This window comes from Phascolarctos cinereus, unplaced genomic scaffold (assembly GCF_003287225.1).
Source record: "Phascolarctos cinereus isolate Bilbo 61053 unplaced genomic scaffold, phaCin_HiC Scaffold_9;HRSCAF=440, whole genome shotgun sequence".
In the NCBI taxonomy this organism is placed as follows: Eukaryota; Metazoa; Chordata; class Mammalia; order Diprotodontia; family Phascolarctidae; genus Phascolarctos; species Phascolarctos cinereus.
In genome coordinates this window covers 86,216,167-86,235,557 of record NW_027556402.1, presented here as the reverse complement: position 1 = coordinate 86,235,557, position 19,391 = coordinate 86,216,167, and the positions used below count along the sequence as shown (strand labels likewise).

The window sequence follows — 19,391 nt, the reverse complement described above, 5'->3', positions numbered from 1 at the left end:
TAACGGAGTTAAAGTCGTAGTGATTACATTATTTTCCAAATAAACATACAAAAGCAAGCTATAACTGATCAGTGGTCAATTTGGTAGACAGGTCTTAACAAGCAAGTGTTGGCAGGCAAGGATCTCCCACATTGTCAGGAAGTCCAGCATGTGTGGGCAGGAATATGTGCATATAATGACTTGTTTACAATATGGTACTATATGGTTATATGATGCAATGTTGTGTCATACAAATTTCATGCAGGAAAACCCCATAAATTTACAATAAATTATTAAATTTAAGATGTCATTTCAAAAAAATAATTTTGAAATGGCACAAATTTAAAAAAAAAAACACTAAAGGAGTTAAGTGTCCGGAGGGGTGCTGAGTGATTTTTTTTAAAAAGGGGGCAGTAGGCCAAATGAGTTTGAGAACCTCTGTTAAACTCTTAAGATTCTATGATTCTGTTTGTCATTGTTCAGTCATTTCAGTTTTGTCTGATCTCCACAACCCCATTTGGGGTTTTCTTGGCAAAGATACTAAAGTGGTTTGTCATTTCCTTCTCCAGCTCTTTTTACACATGAGGAAACTGAGGCAAACAGGGATAAGTGACTTGCCCCAAGTCACATAGCTAGTAAGTGGCTGAAATTAGATTGAAATCAGAAATATGAGTCTTCTTGTCTTCAGGTCTGGCACTCTACCCACTTCACTCCCTAGCTTCCCGATTCTTGGGTTTTATAGGTCCTTATTTAAAGTAGGGAGGGTAGAAGAGTTAGAAGGAAGGGAGGCCCGCCCACTTTAAGAACCTGTTTCTCTGCGTGTTCCATTCTTCCCTACATGAAATCAGTATAGGAGATGTATTGTCTCCAAATGCACACAGACATTAGTTGAGGGGAAAAATGATTTGGGTGTTTCACTAAATGCAAAAAGTAAAACATCTGCTGTTTTGCTCTTTTTTCTATGCTGCCTAAAAATTGGCATGTGCTTTGCATTAGTCCCATAATGTTCAAACTTGCATAGATGTACATGTGTGCGTTCTACAGCTGTGCGAACAGCTAGGTGATAGGGCATGTGGACCTACACTGATCCCATTTAGACTGTTTCTTTTGGGAAGAAAGGAAGGAAAACGCTAATGTTAAGTCCTTATTTAAAATGGGGCAAGGGGGGAAAGGATTCTTGGAATATGTTAAATATAGTTTTAACAGGGGTCTAAGAAAGGGAAATTGTTCACCTATTCCAACATCTTTCATTTTTAAGGCAGTGTGTTCCTTTTAAGAAAACATGGAAGTGTGATTATTTTCAATGCACATTCTTAAGGGGTGGAGCAGGGAAGAAAGCTGGTAAAAGAGCCAAAAGTTTCTCCTAGCTTATGGCCTGTTGCAACTGTTAGAATTAGAAGTAGTGGCCCAAAATGCCTGGACCATTTCGTTTGCTGAACTTAACCAAAGAAACAGAGCTGTTTTATACGAATTGAAGAGCATCTTATCAGAGGCATTTTGCTCAAACAATAACTATTCTTATCTGCAAAAGCCAGGTTCAGACTTATTAGTGGGCTGAATTGGCAGCCTCCTCTAGCTACATAGCAACTAGGCAAATATTGTTCAAGCCTGCTAAGTGACGAATGAGGAGCAAGATACTTGTGGGGCTCCTTTTCAATGGAAGCAGTGTTAGAGTGCACAACCTCAATCTCTCTCTCTCTCTCTCTCTCTCTCTCTCTCTCTCTCTCTCTCTCTCTCTTTCCCTCTTTCCCTCTTTCCCTCTCCCCCCTCCCTCTCTTCCCTCTCTCTCTTTCCCTCTCTCCCTCTTCCCACCTTTCCCTTCTCCCCTCCTCTCCTCCTCTCCCCCCCTTCCTCCCTCCTCCCTCCTCCCTCCCTCCCTCTCTCTCTCTCTCTCTCTCTCTCTCTCTCTCTCTCTCTCTCCCTCCCTCATGTAATCTTTACTGTTTCAAGAGTATGATCTCATTTGCAGACTGTAAATACTTGGGGACTTTTATGAAAGGAAAATATTACAAAGTGCTGAAGTTTGCTTCAAGAGCAACTTAGGTAGGAATTTCTCTTTAATTACTAACAACCTGTAAGTATATGCCAGATTATGCAAGAAGTAGATGGCTTCCTTAGCTGGGGTTTCATTCAGGGCACTTAAATTTGACCATAATATTGTATATATGGATAAATGAGGGAGCCACAATAATCCTAGGAGGAATTGGCTTAAAGGGCAGCGAAGGGAAAGGAAGGCTAAAAAATTCTGTCTCTATCCCTAAATGAATGAATCCACAAGGTCTGTGATTCCACTACCCAGTCAGATTATGCTCTGGAAAGAGATTGGCATATGGTGATTGAAAGGCAAACATTGCTCCCACCCTTCACCCCAAGTTTGTAATTGAAAGTGTGTGTGAGCTGGCCACACCCTTCATCAACTCTTGGGCTCTTCTGGCTTTACACTCCAGGAAAGGAAAACTCATAAAATTGTGAAGTGAGAGCACCGGCAGACACACGAGCTTGTAGATATTCAGACAGGTTTGGGCTTTGCTATTCTTCACTCGATTTCTCTAAATGGAAATTCATACATTAAAGGGTCGTATAAATTATGTTTTCTCTGTCTTTCCAATTTTTTTGCCTCTCTTTTTTCCACTTCCTCCTCATTTACCTGAACCCAAGAGGGCATGGAGCCTCCTACCCCCAATGTAAATGAATACTGATATAACTGAGCGGTGAACTGGGGCTCCAAATTAGATCCTCAGGGTGCAATACCTGACTATTGACTGCTGGCAATGAAAACAGCTTGCTTGAATGTCAAAGGTTTGAGTGGAATGTGTTACTGGGTTTGCTAACAGAAAAAAGAAATGAGGAAGTTGGAACTCTGACATTTATTTCATTACTGAGTGGATGGATTGGATTTCAAATGGACCTGGGGCTCATTTCATCAAAGCAGAGATGCTTGCTTTTTGTTTCTAAAGCAGAAGCAAGCACAAACTCCTTCTGGCCACCTAAAAGCTTTGACATAGGACTAGCATGCTCTCCCTTCCCTGGGGGTTTTTCAAACTTGGCCAGGCTGGCTGTGTTCAAATACTGCTGGGACAAACTGCCTTATCAGAACTAATTACAGCATGTTAGCAAAAGGACCAAATTGTTGGGGTATTGGAGCTGCTTGCTTGGCTAGGGGAAGATTCGTTTTTAGAATCCAAATGTTTCCTGGATTTAAAGTTGACAGTAAATATCCAACTGCATGTTTGGATTTTTCCACATATGTCTTTTGAGATCAGCATAAAATTAAAGTGCGTTACTACAGCAGCATCTGTAACATTTTATGAGGCAAAAGATGCTTTTTTTCCACATGAAGATCCAAGCCAGAAGCATTATCCATTAAGGAAAGCAAATAAGACTAGTGGGACATATTTTTTTACAACCATGTTATGGAAATACCAAAGACCCAATGTCCTGAGGTCAGATTGTGAAACACAGCTGCTCCTATGAATTTTTGCCCTGGTTTGACACTCCTGGTTAATTTTCAAACATTGATCAATTCTAACATTTAGAAATATCTCAAACACAGGAAAAAGTTCTTTTCCAGATGATTTCTTCTTCTCAGATTGGATTTTTTGAATAAAACACAATTGAAATATTTACATTGTATGTTATACACTAGCAGCCCATTCACGAAAGGAGTTTATACCTGGTTTTGTTTTGTAATTTGTCTCTTTCCAAAAGATGGTACTTCTGTTGGATTCTGAAATGAAAGTCAAGACAGAAAATCACCAAATGTCCCTTTAAGGAAAATCTCAGTAGAAGGTTGAGGCAGCATTTCTTATCATTACGGCTGGCTGGACTAGGAATATTTCAGAGGATCATAGATTTAAAGCTGGAATGTACTTTCAAGGACCTTATAATCAAACCCTTGCATTTATAGATGAAGAAACCGAGACCCGCAATAGAAATGTGATTTGCCCAAGGTCACATCGACAAAATTGGAATTGCAGCCCATGTCCTCTCATGGCAAATCCAGCATTCTTTCAGTGTTACCATGTTGCTTCCTTTTCTTTTTCTTTCATATTAACCTGCTCTTCCCTTTTCTACTTTGCCCTCTATAGCTCAGCTTATAGTTATTTCCACTATGTACTTCCTCCTTGACTTTTACTTCATATATTTGGAGCATGTGTTTTAATATAATTTTGATATTTAATGCTTCTGTTAATCCTCAATGAATCCTTATAACTATGGAGTGAAGAATGAGGGAAGAGAATAAGCATTTATTCTACTGTGTGCCAGGAGCTTTACAAATATTACCTCATCTGATCCTCAAAACAACCCTATAAGGTAAGTGCTATTATTATCCCCATTTTACAATTGAGGAAACTGAGACAGAGTTAAGCAATTTGTCCAGGGTCTTGCAGCTGGTGTCTGAGGCCAGATCTGAACTCAAGTAATTCTGACTTCAGATCCAGCATTCCATCTACTGAGCCACCTAGGGACCTCTGAGTAGAAGGTGTGATGGAGTAGCATCCTGGAGTATTCTAAGGGGGCTGTTTAAATTTGCTTTCCTTGAAGCAAATCCTTCAGGTGACCAGTCAACTTACTCCAGTAAATGTAAAGCTAATGTTTTATTTGCTAATCTAGTAATGATATACTTTGCCTTTGGGTACACCTTCAGTATAATATTTTTAATGACAATACCAACCAAGAAGATTAAAAATCCATCAACCTTAAACACTGAGATATAGTAAAAGGATTCTAGAACTAATGGCTAAAAGGGACGTCAGGGCCCTGCCAGTCCAAGCCTCTCTTTTTAAATCTCTGAGGCCCAGAGAGGTAAAGTCCTCACCTATGTGGGCTATAGTGGTAGTCAACCTGCAGCTACTGCCTTTCATAAACTGTATGCTCCAGACAAACTCAGGTAGGAAGTATCAAAGGCAGGATTTGAACCCAAGTCCTGTTTCCAAAGGCAATGAGAAGACAGAGGGAGGCTAGGTGGACTGGTCCAAAGTTACTCAAGGAGGGGCAGCTAGGTGGCGCAGTGGATAGAGCACCAGCCCTGAAGTCAGGAGGACCTGAGTTCAAATCTAGCCTCAAACCAAACACTTGACACTTACTGTGTGACCCTAAGTCACTTAACCCTAATTGTCTTAAAAAAAAAAAGTCACTTAGAGAGTCAGTGTCAGAGACTGAGCTTGAACGGTAGGTCCTTCCTCTGACTCCCAATCCAGCGCTCTCCATAGACTGGGTTGCAACAACCCTCTGTAACTGACATGCCATCGAATACTATTTCTTCTTGACTGATTCTTCATCAGGGCATCTAGGTGGTGCCATGGATAGAGCATCAGGCATGGAGTCAGAAAGACTCACCTTCCTGAATTGAAATCTGGCCTTAGACACTTACTGACTGTATGACCCTGAGTCACTTTACACTGTTTGCCTCAGTTTCCTCATCTGTAAAATGAGCTGGAGAAGAAAACGGCAAACCACTGCAGTATCTCTGCCAAGAAAACCTAAAATGGGGTCACAGAGAGTCAAACATGACTGAAAATGACTAAGCAGCAACAATTTCTACATTCCTGTTTTCCTAGATAGCAGTTGGTACTTTTCACAAACACTGGTTTATACCTGGCAGACAGAGGAGGATGTATTTGGAGGTTTGTTTTGGGAGGGTTTTTTGGTCTTTTTCTGAAGCACACTTAAGTACTCCATATAGAGTTATGCCTACACTCTGTACATGTGGCAAATTGCTACATGAATGAGTGAAACTAGTGATTACCTGAGAGATTGTTTCACATATTTCATAACAGCTTAGATGACAGTGTGCCTTCTGAACAGCTCTTGTAGCTCTTGAAAAGTCTTCCAGCACACTTAAATTCTTGACTCAGTCATGACCTCTCTATTCAAAAGGTCGATGCAGCAGATCCCTCAGGGATGCTGGTCTTGGCTTGTAGCATCCCCTCCTCTCTCCCCCCACCCAGCAGGAGGAAGGAAATTTCTTATTGGTCTGAGAGGAGAACCTTTGTACTCAAGAATAGCAAATCAGCGTCCTAATCTTGCCATCGCTGAAACAGGAGCTACCAGGGGTTGTAGCCTGGAGAAAAGAGAAGACTGCATTACCACAATGAACACAACTGATAAATACAGTTGTCTACCTGAAGGTCCTTTCTTCTAGTCCCCAAGGCAAAACAATCAACCTCTTCTTTCCTAAGCAGCTGATGCTGCAGTGCAGAAAATACTGGACCCGGAATCTGGAAGACCTGGGTCCAAATTCAGCCTCAGACACTCCTTAGCTGTATAATCCTGGACAAGTCACTTAACCTATGTTTGTCTCAGTTTCCTCAACTGTAAAATGTGGATAATAATAGCACCTACCTCCACAGGGTTGTTGTAAAGATCAAACAAGATAATATTTATTTTTTTTGTTAACATGAAAAAATTATTTTATTAAGAAGCCAAAAAACAGGTTTAATATACAAGCAGCAGATTTGTTCTAGAAATTACGTAAGTGAAAATCTTAGGATGAGTTGTTTCTTTTGGCCAACTATTGGTTCCTTAACTATTAAAGTGTTTACTATTCTCCCAACACTTCAATCAATCCATGATCTCCCTCTATCAGTGCTGATAGTAACCCATCTGTACTGGCACTTCCCCTATGATTCTTTTCTGTGGTCTCTCATAGAGATTCTCCACATAGCTACCTAGTATGCTAGAGGACCTTGTCTGCTTTCTACATTTTGTGGGTACCAGGACATCACTTGTGTTGTCTTTCTGTTACTCCCTGTTACTCCCTACACGACTTATCCATCATAGTTTTCCCTTTTACACCATTTCTTACATAAAACCATTAGTGGAAATAGGCATACTTTTTCCCACTACCAATCTCTTATTTGCCCCAGGGTTTACTGCAAAACTTTGATTCTTCAGAGATCAAGGTGTTCCAAGATTTTAAACACATATGATTCTTGGAAGAACATTTGTGTTGAAAAGATGATTATATTTTATAATATATTTCAGGGAGAGAAAGATAACACAAAATGGAAAAATGATTGGCTAATATCATCCCCCCATCCCTAATGTGGTCCACAGGAACATTGAAAGCTCTTAAACTATATGCTTATTTTCATATCTTTACAAAAAATTTTCTTGTTTATCTTTTATTATATAGAATAAAATATTGTTCACTTATGTTGGAAGATTAAGCTTATGTATGGCTTGAAAGATATCCCAAAGGGTACAATCAAGTATTATGTTTTGGATTTTGTCTTAATGAAGAGATGCCTAAATACAGTCTGCACCAAATTCAAAAGGTTCATCTTCAAAAAATTCTTAAGGTGCAAAAGGCAGTTGAACACAGTACATTCCCCTTTTAACATGGACCTATTTGTATCCAAACACAAGGAGCACTAGACCTGCTCAGGGGGAATGCCTATTATCCCTAATCCACTGAGCCACCACATAAATACCTAAAAGCAATCAGAGAGCGACCCAGGTTTAGTTCTTCCCCCTTTGCTAATGCAATCCCTATGATTTATCAACTTTTTGAAGCTGGGCCCTATTTTAGTGAGTCAAATCCAGCTCTCAGACAAAGCAAATATTTGCTTCTCCTTGGATGGCCCTAGAGTAATTAAAGGATTTCTGTGTCCATTTTGTATATCTGGATCAGGTCAGACACAATATTACAAGATAATATTTGTTTAAAAGCACTTAGCACAGTACTTGGCACAAAGTAGGTGCTATATACATACTTATTCCCTTTCCTCCCATTCTCCCTGCCTTTTCCATCTTTAGCTACAATCTATCACTATGCTCCATCTTCATTTTAGTAGGATTTCACAGAGGCTCAAAGCTCTCCCAACCTTCCTACGTATATGCTTTCCATGAGAGATGGTCCTAGAGAGAAAATTGATGGTCAAGAGGTCTCTATCTCAATCAATCAATAAGCATTTATTAAGCACCTACTATGTGCTGAAGCAACATGACATAGTGGGTAGAGAGCTGGCCTCAAAGCTGAGTTCAAGTCTTACATCTGACACTTACTGACTCTGGGTGACTTTGGACAAGTCACTTTATTTCTCAATGTTCCAGCTATAAGCTGCAAAGATGGTACCTACCTGCTTTAGGTCATAGGAGCTGGGAGGTCTTTAGAAGACCTCACCACATCCAATCCTAGAGGGATTTTCCTCACCTAGAAATTCCCTCTTATTGTTGTTGTTCAACTATGTCTGACTTTTCATGAGTCCCATTTGGGGTTTTCTTGGCAAAGATACTGGAGTAGTTTGCCATTTCCTTCTTCAGCTCATTGTACAGATGAGGAAACTGAGGCAAGCAGGGTTAACACAGCTAGCAAGTGTCTAAGGCCACATCTGAACCCAGATCTTCCTGCCTCTAGGCCCAGTGTTCTATCTACTGCACTTTCTCTCAAAGAGCATCTATACTAATAGGGAAGACCATATGTAAAGAGTTACATACAAACAAGTTTTATACAGGATAAACTGGAGATAATCGATGGAGAGAAGATACTAGAATTAAGAACCTGAGAGGCAGAGATGAGGAGGCAGAATAGCAAAAAAGCTAGTGCCACTGTATCAAAGAATATGTAGAGATGTGTAAGGTATAAGATACTGGAAAAGTAATAGGGGGGGTAAGGGGAGGTTATGAAAGAATTTGGATGCCAGAGAGTTTCATATTTGACTCTGGAGTTGATAGGTAGCCAATGGAGTTTATAGAGTAGGGCGTATGACATGGTCAAACCTGTTTGATAGTCAGAAGGATGAGACCAATATAGAGATCACAGTGGTGCACAATATTAGGTGGTAAGTCTATTAGACAATTAGACGATAGACTTTGTCTATTAGACAAAGTGCTTTGTGAGGGGTGAGGTAGAACTTGTTATGATTCCCAGGGGAAACATTTAAGTTGGGCCTTAAAGAATGAGTAGGATTCAGTAAGGTAAAAAGAAGGTAAGCCTTCCAGATGCAGGGAAGAGCATGAGAAAAACCATGAACTAGGAGGGCAGAGGGCATGCTGAGGGTGCAAAGTAATCCAGTTTGTCTGGACTATAAACAGAATAAATATAAGGCTGGAAGTGTAGGGCAGTGCCAGAATGCAGAGGGCTTTGTCTCACAACCTAATGTGTTTGAGCTTGCCTGGGGAGGTAATAGGGAGTCATAGATTTGTGAAGAAGGGTGTGATGTGGTTTAGGCCAAGAAATTCCCATTCCAGAGGGATCCAGAAGCATTGGGTTGATCTTGAAAAGCAAAAGTTCACTGACTAGAGACCCAAAGTGCTAAAGCTATGGGGCTAGAGCAATGAAGTGGAATATGGATCAGAAACAGGAGCTGGTACAAGAGTGTAATGGCATTTGAGCACAAGCAAAGAGATGGGATCCAGGTCAGGCAGAGTGTCCTTATCCCAGAAGACTGAGAAGGGTGTGGTGTGAGTTTGACAACGGTCCTTAGACAAGTTGAAATGACAACCACAACAACAATAAGCTAGAAATAATAATAAGCCAGCATTTATGTAGCACCTCGAACTTTGCAAAGAATTTTACAAATATCATCTCATTTGATCTTCATAACAACCTTTGTGAGGTAGGTGCTATTACTACCCTCATTTTACAGATTGGGAAACTGAGGCAGACAAAAGTTAAATGACTTGCTCAGGGTCACATAGCAATTCTCTGAGGCAGGACTTACATTCAAACCCAACACTCTGTCTACTATGCCAATTAGCAACATTCAAAGCCCTGTGGGATACATACAGGGGTTTGCTGGTAATGTTTAATAATTGACTGGGAAAAAAGCACAACACACTTTTTCTGTGTTTTCTTCATCAAATCTAAGAAATCAACAAAATAAGATCAAGCCCTCATTTGTAGCATCTGCTGATTTCTAAATGCTCATTCTGAAAATATAACAATCGGCTTTAGCTGGCACAATCTGACCGCAGCACATCCCTGGGTAAATCTGTGTTCTTACTGAAGCATGAGAGGTTGACCACACCTTCTCATTTCCCTTTATCTGGGCAACTACATGCCACCTCTGGCAAGATATTCCCCAAAAGGAAACATTCACAGACATAATCTAGTACAATTGCCCCTTGTAGGATGAATATATTACTTTGTGGCTGGTCCTGTAAGCATTTTATGAATGAAATCTTAGGTCAAAGCATCTCAAATTGGGAAGGGACTAGAGAAGTCATGTAGTCCAATTGATACTTAGATAGGAAACCTCCCTACCACAGCCTTCCCTTGAACACCACCAACAATAAAAACAGCATGCCATTATTAAGCATTTGCTGTGTGCCAAGGTGGCACTGCCACCCAGAAAATAGAAATACCACCAGTTTGTTTTAATTAACCAAGTCCGTGTGATAGAAGGGACTTGCTTTGAGAAAGTGATGTGATATTCATTCATTCAATTGAGTATCTAACCATGTTCATATGAATAGAGCACCAGACCTGAAGTCAGAAAGATCTGAGTTCTAATCTGCCTTCAGACCCTTTCTAGCTGTGAGACCCTAGGCAAGTCACTTAACCTCTGCCCACCAGAGTTTTCTTAACTCTAAAAATGAGGATAATAATTACACTTATTTTCTGGGGTTGCGGTAAGGGTCGAATGAGATAATACTTATAAAGTGCTTAGCAGAGTGCCTGGGATGATAATATTCCAATACTTCTAGTTCAAAATCTGATTCCATTTATTCCTTAAGGAACCATGAACAAATCAAAACTCCTCCACATGACAACCTTTCAGTTACTTGAAGACTTATAACATGCCTCTCCATTAGACATCCTTTCCCCAGGCCTACTATCCCCAGTTATATCAAGTAATCCTTAAGCAACCCTCTGATTCTCAGTTTCTCTAAATAGCTTCCTATGTACTTTACTCACACCTTCCATTTAGTTTATATACCTGGACCTCCTCTGGGAAGAAGAATGCATAGGTTAACTGACCTCATTGTCCCCTTCCCTGTCAAACAATAATATCAGAGAAGAAAGTGGTTAGGCCTCTTCAAATAGCAGTTACATTGTTGGAAGTTTTGCAAAAGCTATCCAGGTCAGCAAATGGGCAGTTTGAGGAGGACAGTTAACAGTGGGAATTTCTAGGGAATTTGCAATGGGAATTTCCAATGGAACACTCGATGGGCTGTAGTTGTACTTGAGAACCTTCATCCTAACTGCACCATTATATCAGGAAGTAATAGCAGTGACTGGATAGGACTATGCTATATTTGACTTCCTACTGAAGGCATTTACCTACTAGGAATATTTTAAATGCAACCTTGGTCTCCCTTCTGGAGGAGAGTGCAGAAAAAATGTGAATCTCTCCATGCTCCAGAGAATATGTAGAGCATCCTGACGGATGGAAAAATAATCCAAGAGAGAAACAAAGAAGTAAAAGTATACAAAATTAAAATAGGCAAAGGTTTGCCTACTTTATCCCCACTGAGAGGAAATTCTGGGGAAGTACAGAGCTCAATTTCGGTCTCAAAACATGGCCAACCTTCCTTCCTCAAACTCCACCAACTACTGGGGGGGGGGTGTAGTTAATGTGGATTTATCCCCATAAGAATTAGCTCCAAGGCATCGTCCTATTTTCAAAACTCTACCTCTTCCCTGGACTTGTAATATTTCACTGAGCTGTAGTCACATGGCCTTGGCATAATAGAGTCTTCTTCCCCACAGGAATGAATAAAACATGCTTAGATATCATTTACAGCACCTTATTCTTTAATTTATCGCATCTCACTTGTTCTGGACCCAGAAAGCTCTCAGGAAGCCCATAGGCTACTCAACTCAGAAGATATAGGGAAGGAAATTTATTTATTTCATTCTCCATTGCCTCTCCTTCTGCTAGCAGGCAAAGGAGTGCAAAAAATACAACACAGTTCCCAACCAATATTTCATCCATAATTCCAGTAGGGCCAGTCATTTGTCGAAGACTTGATTCTTCCTCACTACACTAGGCATGGAATCTCTCGTGCACTCTAAAATTTCTCACAGCTGGTCCTTTTCAATTCAGTGTTTTGTAATTAGTAATGGCTAAGGACCATTCCTCACCAGTGTTAAGTCTTCACTTGTGGAGCAGAATTCCAACAGTTGAACTTCCCTTGTCCAGAAGGAATGTGAAATGAGCAGTCACTCCCAGCATTCCCCATTTCTAATGTCCTTTTATTTGCTTTGCTAGGAAAATGTAATTAGCATTCATAAGCATACGGTCTAGTTTCCATGTTTCCACAAGCCCCCAGAGTCACAAACTGAAGTGGGAAAAAAAGGAGAGGGACATGCCCAAGACATAGCATCGTCCTATGGCATGAGACCCCAGGGAAGAAAGAATGACTGATAACTTTGAAGCAAGTACTTTTATCCTTATTTCCATTAGGAAAAAAAATGTCAGTAAGGAAGAGTGCTTATGAAACATCTTTCCTGGATCTCAACCTTTTTTTTTTGCATTTTGTCACTCATTATTTTGATTTTGAGTTACTCTCTAATTGTGGTGGCTGTTAACACTTTTAGCTTGTATTATCCAGAGCTCATTGCTTAATGAAGAGTGGGGGATATAAGATGGATGTCTTTTTTCCAAACATCTAAGGAGTTGGCTTCTCCTATAACCATGAACATGTCACAGGCATCATTTAAATGTCTTCTACTTCAATCTGTGGTTTTTGTTTTCTACAGTTCCAAATATGTAAACTTCAGAAACATCCAGCTGTATTTCACAGTGTGCATTTTCAAATGCTGGCCATGTGGGGCAAGGATTCCTCAAACATACCTTAAGGTATTTCCATGGATCAAATTGAGAAGTGGGCTAAAGATAAAAAATTTAAAAAAAAAACCCTATGCTTAGTATTACCATTCCTTCAGGTGATGCTTTTTTTTTAAGGAAAAACAAACCACTTGGAAATTCCCACAGAATATATTTTTTCTTCTATTGTAATATATTTTCATCCAGTTCCAGTACTACTATCATATACTCCAGCAACTAAGAGACAGAAATTCAAATCAGGAGACAAATCAAGCTATCTGTTCCAGAAATCTAACCAAATTGATAAAAAGAGGGAAATAATTGATAGTTCTGAACTTCCTCTCCAAATATCCTTTAAAAAATATAACCCATATTAGGACAGTGACACATAGTAAGAGCTTAATAAGTGCTTCTTGATTTGATTTGACCTAAGTTATCCAAATCAGTTAAATAAGAGATAGTTTTGAGAAATGGTAAATGGTTCACAGAATCTAGGAGTTAACTGGGAAACGAACCTCAAGTAGCTCAACTCATACCTAAATAAGACTAACCAGCATTCCTGACAGAGTTATTGAACTTCTACTTGAAGATTTCCAGAAATAAGAAATACACTACCTCCTAAGGCAGTCCTTGATTCTAGCCCATTGAATCTTTTTATATCCTGACTTTATCTTATAGCAATCCCTCTCAGACTTGTCTATTTAGAAAAGATTCCCTTATTCCTTCATCCAAGTTATTGATAAAACACGTCAAATAATACCAATTCAAGGGCATATTCCTGAGGGCACTACATAAAACACCTCTCTCCAAGTGGACATTAATTAAATTAATGACTATTCCTCAGGTCTGGTCATTTAGACCGTTTAGATTCTACTTAGCTATCCTATCATTTAGACCATGTCTTTCCATCTTAGGGAGATGGTATAAAAAACTCTGTCAAATACTTTGTTGAAATGATATAAATGCGTGTGTGTGTGTGTGTGTAGTACTAGTTCTTAGCGATCGCTACTTCTTTTCTAAATGCTCGAAACCCACCCTTTTATCAGAAATAAAAGTCAACCTCACTGGCTTATAGTTTGAATGCTCCCTTTTCTTCCCTTTTTAAAAAACAATGGAACATAAGCTCATCTTCAGTACTGTAGCACTTCTTCTGTTACCTACGATTTTTCAAAGATTACTAAAAATGATTCAGAATTCACATCTAGCAGCTCTTTTAAAAAACCCTGGATGTAGTTCCTTCAAGCCGGTGACTAGAACTCATTGAAAGCAGCTATGTGCCCTATGATCAACTCCTCACCTATTTGGTGTGTACTTGCCATTAGTAGTTTTTGTTCTATCCTTCTTGTTCTAAAGGTCATTTTCTTTGGTAGAGAAGGTAGAAGAAAACAGACTTGGTCAGCTCTGCCTTCTCTCCATCATCTGTCATCATCAACCTCTGTACTCTAATCTCTTCTTTAATCTTCATGATACCAGAATATCTTTTTTAAATGTTTTGTGATTTCCTTAGGATTCATTGCCAGATTTAGCTCATTCTGATTTTTTAATACTCTTTACAAAATATTATGTTATGTTTATCTTCATTTATCTTCCCTTGCTTCTATCTTATATGTGTTTTTTTTTAATCTACATTGGTTAGACTGCTCCCCTTTGTCTTCCTCGTTGGAATAATTTGTTTTCATTTTTTTTTCTTGAGGACTTCCCATCTTTCTTGTTTTGATTTCTTCTCTAAAATCCTAAATACATTTCTCTGCATTCTTTGAAAATCACTCTTTCTTAATCTAAGACCTGTGTCAGACTATCATGACTGGCTTTCTTTTCCTTTTCACTAATGCTAAGATGGAGTAGTCATTTCTTCCCATGATTCCCATTATTTTCACTTCATGAACCACTTAGTCCATATTAGAATCAGGTCAGGAATAGTAATTCTGCTCATTGTTCCCTCTACCTTTTGAAAAATGGAATTGTCATTATGGAAAGGCAAGAATTTCTTAGCTGCTCTAATTTTGGCAGAGAAAGTGCTCCAGCAGATGTCTAAATTGTTGAAGTCTCCCACCCTGTCATTATACCTCCATGCTAGATTTGGGGTGTTTCTCAAACTCATCTGTTTCGTCCTTCTCACCGGGTGGTCTGTAGTATACACCCATGACAATATTAATTCTGTTTTTCCTTCTATTGATCCCCACCCAAATGCTTTCCACCATACATCTATACTCTGGTTTGCTAATTTTCTCATATGACTTCTAAACAATCAGTGCTAAAAAAGGTACATATTAAGTGGAATAAAAAGTTTAATTTAATTAGTATGTTTTATGAAAATTCAAATTTCTTCACCCAGAAGAGACATTTTCATTAATCCCAGCCTGACTATGCACTAAATAAAGGACCTAAAACACCTTTATTCAATATGTAACTGGTACATCCAAAAGAAAAGTATAAACTTTGATGCTTAATATTTGACTTGCCTACCTAACAGGGATATTGTGATCCTCATGACTATAAGGCATTATGTAAATGCAAGTTGTTATGAGGGCAGATTTGTATAATGGAAAGAGCATTGGATTTCAGGTTGGAACATTTGGATTCAAAACTCAGCTACCTTACCTTCAATGTAATCTTGGGCAGCTCACTTGACCTATGTACACCTGAATTTCCTCATCTGTAGAATAAGGGAGTTAGATTAGATTATCTCTAAGGTCCCTTCCAACTCTAAAATCCTGCCATTCTATGAACCTACTTCAATGAATTTGTGATCTCACTAGTGTAGATACTCTCTCCACTAGTACAATTTACAACCCTTCCACACTTTATCATATGATAATTTTGTCTATGTCTTTCCATTAATATTGCAGAGAGGATCTACCCAATACTGAAGTTTCCTATAATTCCATCAGTATTTCACGTATACCATTCCAGCACTGGGGCTATTAAATCCCTTACTCTTTTTTATCCACCCTCTTTTCTAGCCCTTCAAATGCTTGATGATACATTCTCAATAACTTCTAACATGCAAGTTGTTATTTATAATATGCTGCAAGCTATTTTCATCCTTCTTTTATCTTTTCATTGCCCTTTGGTCAAGAGTATACTGGTAAATGTTTAAAAACAGAAAAAAAAGTATGCACAGCACACTTTTACATTTAATCTGCATTATCAACATTTTCTCTATCACCTTAAGTCTAGACAAGCAACAGAACAACAAACCAACCACTGATTTATAGCATCTGCTGATTTCTGTTGTGTAAGTGCTCATCCTGAAAATTTAACAGTTGGCTCTCTAAAGCTGGTATGAATTAACTGCAGGGTACCTCTGTCTTTGGATTACCTGCCATAGTGTTCATATTGTCCCATGATTCATTGCCTTACAACACTACTGGAAGGGATAAAGATCATAGGTTCTAAAATTAAAAAGTTCCTTAAATATTCTAACCTTTCATTAACAAAATTATAAACTAGAAGATCACCAACAAACATAAACAATTCCATTTTAAAAGACCAGAAAAAGTGGAGTGTATGTGAAACCATGACTCTGTTACACACATCTCATTTTTTAAAACATATGTATAAAATGTGACATATAAACACCAACATTGCCTTGTATCCCCTTTTGAACTTCCTTCAGCAATGTGCTATTTATCTTTACTTTTTCAAATGTTTCATTGGTGTTCTTATAAGTTAAACGAATTTGTGTTGCGTTGATCATATCTGAAAATGTCTTATTTTGTACCCATAGACTATTGGTTCTCCATCAGGAGATGATAAACATGCTTCATCATCAGTCTCTTGAAGTCATGATTGTTCATTGCATTGATCAGAGTTCTTAAGTCTTTCGTAGTTGTCTTCTTTCACAACGTTATGATCATTGTATAAACCAGTTCAAGTAAATCTTTTTAGGTTCCTCTGAAGTGGTCCCTTTTATCATTTCTGATCCAATAATATTCCATTACACTCAAATATGATAACTTGTTCAGTCATTCTCCAAACAAGAGACTGGATCTCCAACCCACTTTGTTTCCAGTCTTTTATTATAATAAATATATTCGTGTGGATTCTTTCCCTCTAGTTTTGAGCTTTAGGAGGGGCAGTATGTGCCTCATAATTTAAAATTTTTCTCCCCCTTCCTCCCCACCACCCTCCCCAAGATGGCACACAATCTCATATAGGTTATACATTTACATTCCTATTAAACATATTTTCACATTAGTGAAGTTCTAAGTAAAAATTAAACAAATAGGAGGAACCATCAGAAAGAGGAAACAAAACTCAACAGAAGAGAAAAAAAATCATAGCAATTCAACTTCCATACCTCTTTCTTTGGATGTGGATAGCATTTTCCATCATGAGGCCTCTGGAGATGTCTTAGACCCTTGTAATGCTAAGAAGGGTTAAGTTTATCAATATTAGTCATTGTACAACGTGGCTGTTATTGTGTACAAAGTTCTCTTGGTTCTAGTCACTTCACTCAGCATCAGATCATACAACTCTTTCCAGGTTTTTCTGAAATCTGTCTGTTCATCATTTCTTATAGCACAATAGTATTCCATTACATTCATATACCATAACTTGCTCAGCCATTCCCCAACTGATGGGCATGCTCTCGATTCCAATTCTTGGCCACCACAAAAAGAACTGCTATGAATATTTTTGTACATGTGGGTCCTTTTCCCATTTGTATGATCTCTTTGTGATATAGCCATACTTCTATGTAGTATTGCTAGGTCAAAGGGTATGCACATTGTTATAGCCCTTTGGGCATAGTTCCAAATTGTTCTCCAAAATGGTTGGATCATTTCACAACTCCACCAGCAATGCATTAGTGTTCCAATTTTCCCACATCTTCTCCAACATTTTTCATTTTCCTGTTTTGTCATGTTGGCCAATCTGATAGGTGTGATGTGGTACCTCAAGAGTTATTTTGATTTGCATTTCTCTAATCAATAGTGATTCAGAGCATTTTTTCATATGACTATAGATGGCTTTAATTTCTTCATCTGAGAACTGTCTGTTCATATCCTTTGACCATTTATCAATTGGGGAATGTCTTGTATTCTTATAAATTTGTCTTAATTCTCTATATATTTTAGAAATGAGGCCCTTATCAGAGAAACTGGTTGTAAAAATTCTTTCTCAATTTTCTACCTTCCTTCTTATCTTAGTTGCGTTGCCTTTGTTTGTGCAAAAACTTTTCAACGTAATGTAATCAAAGTTATCCACTTTGCTTTTCATAATGTTCTCTATCTCCTGTTTGGTCATGAATTCTTCTGTTCTCCATAGATCTGATAGGTAAACTATTCCTTGTCCTCCCACTTTACCTATGGTATCAGCCTTTATATCTAAGTCATGAACCCATTTTGACTTTATCTTGGTAAATGGTGTGAGATTTGGGTCTATGCCTAGTTTCTGCCATACTCTTCTCCAGTTTTCCCAGCAGTTTTTTTCAGAGTGGGTTCTTATCCCAGAAGCTGGGGTCTTTGGGTTTATCAAATAATAGATTACAATAGTCATTGACTACTGTGCCTTGCATATTTAACCTATTCCACTGATCTACCACTCTATTTCTTAGCAAGTACCAAGCAGTTTTGATGATTGCTGCTTTACAATACAATTTAAGATCTGGAATAGCTAGGCCACCTTCCCCTGCATTTCTTTTCATTAGTTTCTTTGATATTCTGGACCTTTTGTTTTTCCAAATGAATCTTGTTATTATTTTTTCTAACTCTATCAAATAAATTTTTGGTACTTTGATTGGTATGGCACTGAATAAGTAAATTAGCTTAGGTAGAATTGTCATTTTTATTCTATTAGCTCAGCCTACCCAAGAGCAACTGATGTTTTTCCAATTATTTAGATCTGATTTTATTTGTGTGAAAAGTGTTTTGTAATTGTGTTCATAGAGTTCCTAGGTTTGTTTTGGTAGGTAGATTCCTAAATATTTATAATGTCTACAGTAACTTTAAATGGAATTTCTCTTTCTATCTCTTGCTGTTGGGCTTTATTGGTAATACATAGAAATGCTGATGATTTATGTGGGTTTATTTCAACTCTTCCTGGTTTAGATATCAACACTATATTTGTATCATAAAAAGAATTTGGTAAGGCTCCTTCTTCACCTATTTTCCCAAATAGTCTATATAGTATTGGAATTAATTGTTCTTTAAATGTTTGATAGAATTCGCATGTAAATCCATCCAGCCCTGGAGATTTTTTCCTAGGAAGTTCATCAATGGCTTATTCAATTTCTTTTTCTGAGATGGGGTTATTTAAGAATTTTACTTCCTCTTCGGTTAATCTGGGCAATTTATATTTTTGTGACTATGTATCCATTTCACTAAGATTGTCAAATTTGTTGGCATATAGTTGGGCAAAATAATTCCTAATTATTGTTTTCATTTCCTCTTCCTTGGTGGTAGCTTCACCCTTTTCATTCTTGATACTAGTAATCTGGCTTTCTTCTTTCTTTTTTTTAATTAAATTAACCAAAGGTTTATCTATTTTATTGGTTTTTTCATAAAACCAGCTCTTAGTTTTATTTATTAGTTCAATAGTTTTCTTAATTCCAATTTTATTAATTTTCCTTTGGTTTTCAATATTTCCAATTTAGTGTTTAGTTGAGGATTTTTAAGTTGTTCTTTTTCTAGTTTTTTTAGTTGTATGCCCAATTCATCGATCCCTTCTTTTTCTATTTTATTTATGTAA

The 19,391-nt window shown here is 38.1% G+C and overlaps 1 protein-coding gene across 2 annotated transcripts in view; it reads left to right on the top strand.

The window, feature by feature from the left end:
• The window catches only part of PALLD (palladin, cytoskeletal associated protein), a 545,699-nt gene that overhangs the window by 113,297 nt on the left and 413,011 nt on the right, over window positions 1-19,391 (top strand). The gene's annotated exons all lie outside the window — the stretch shown is intronic.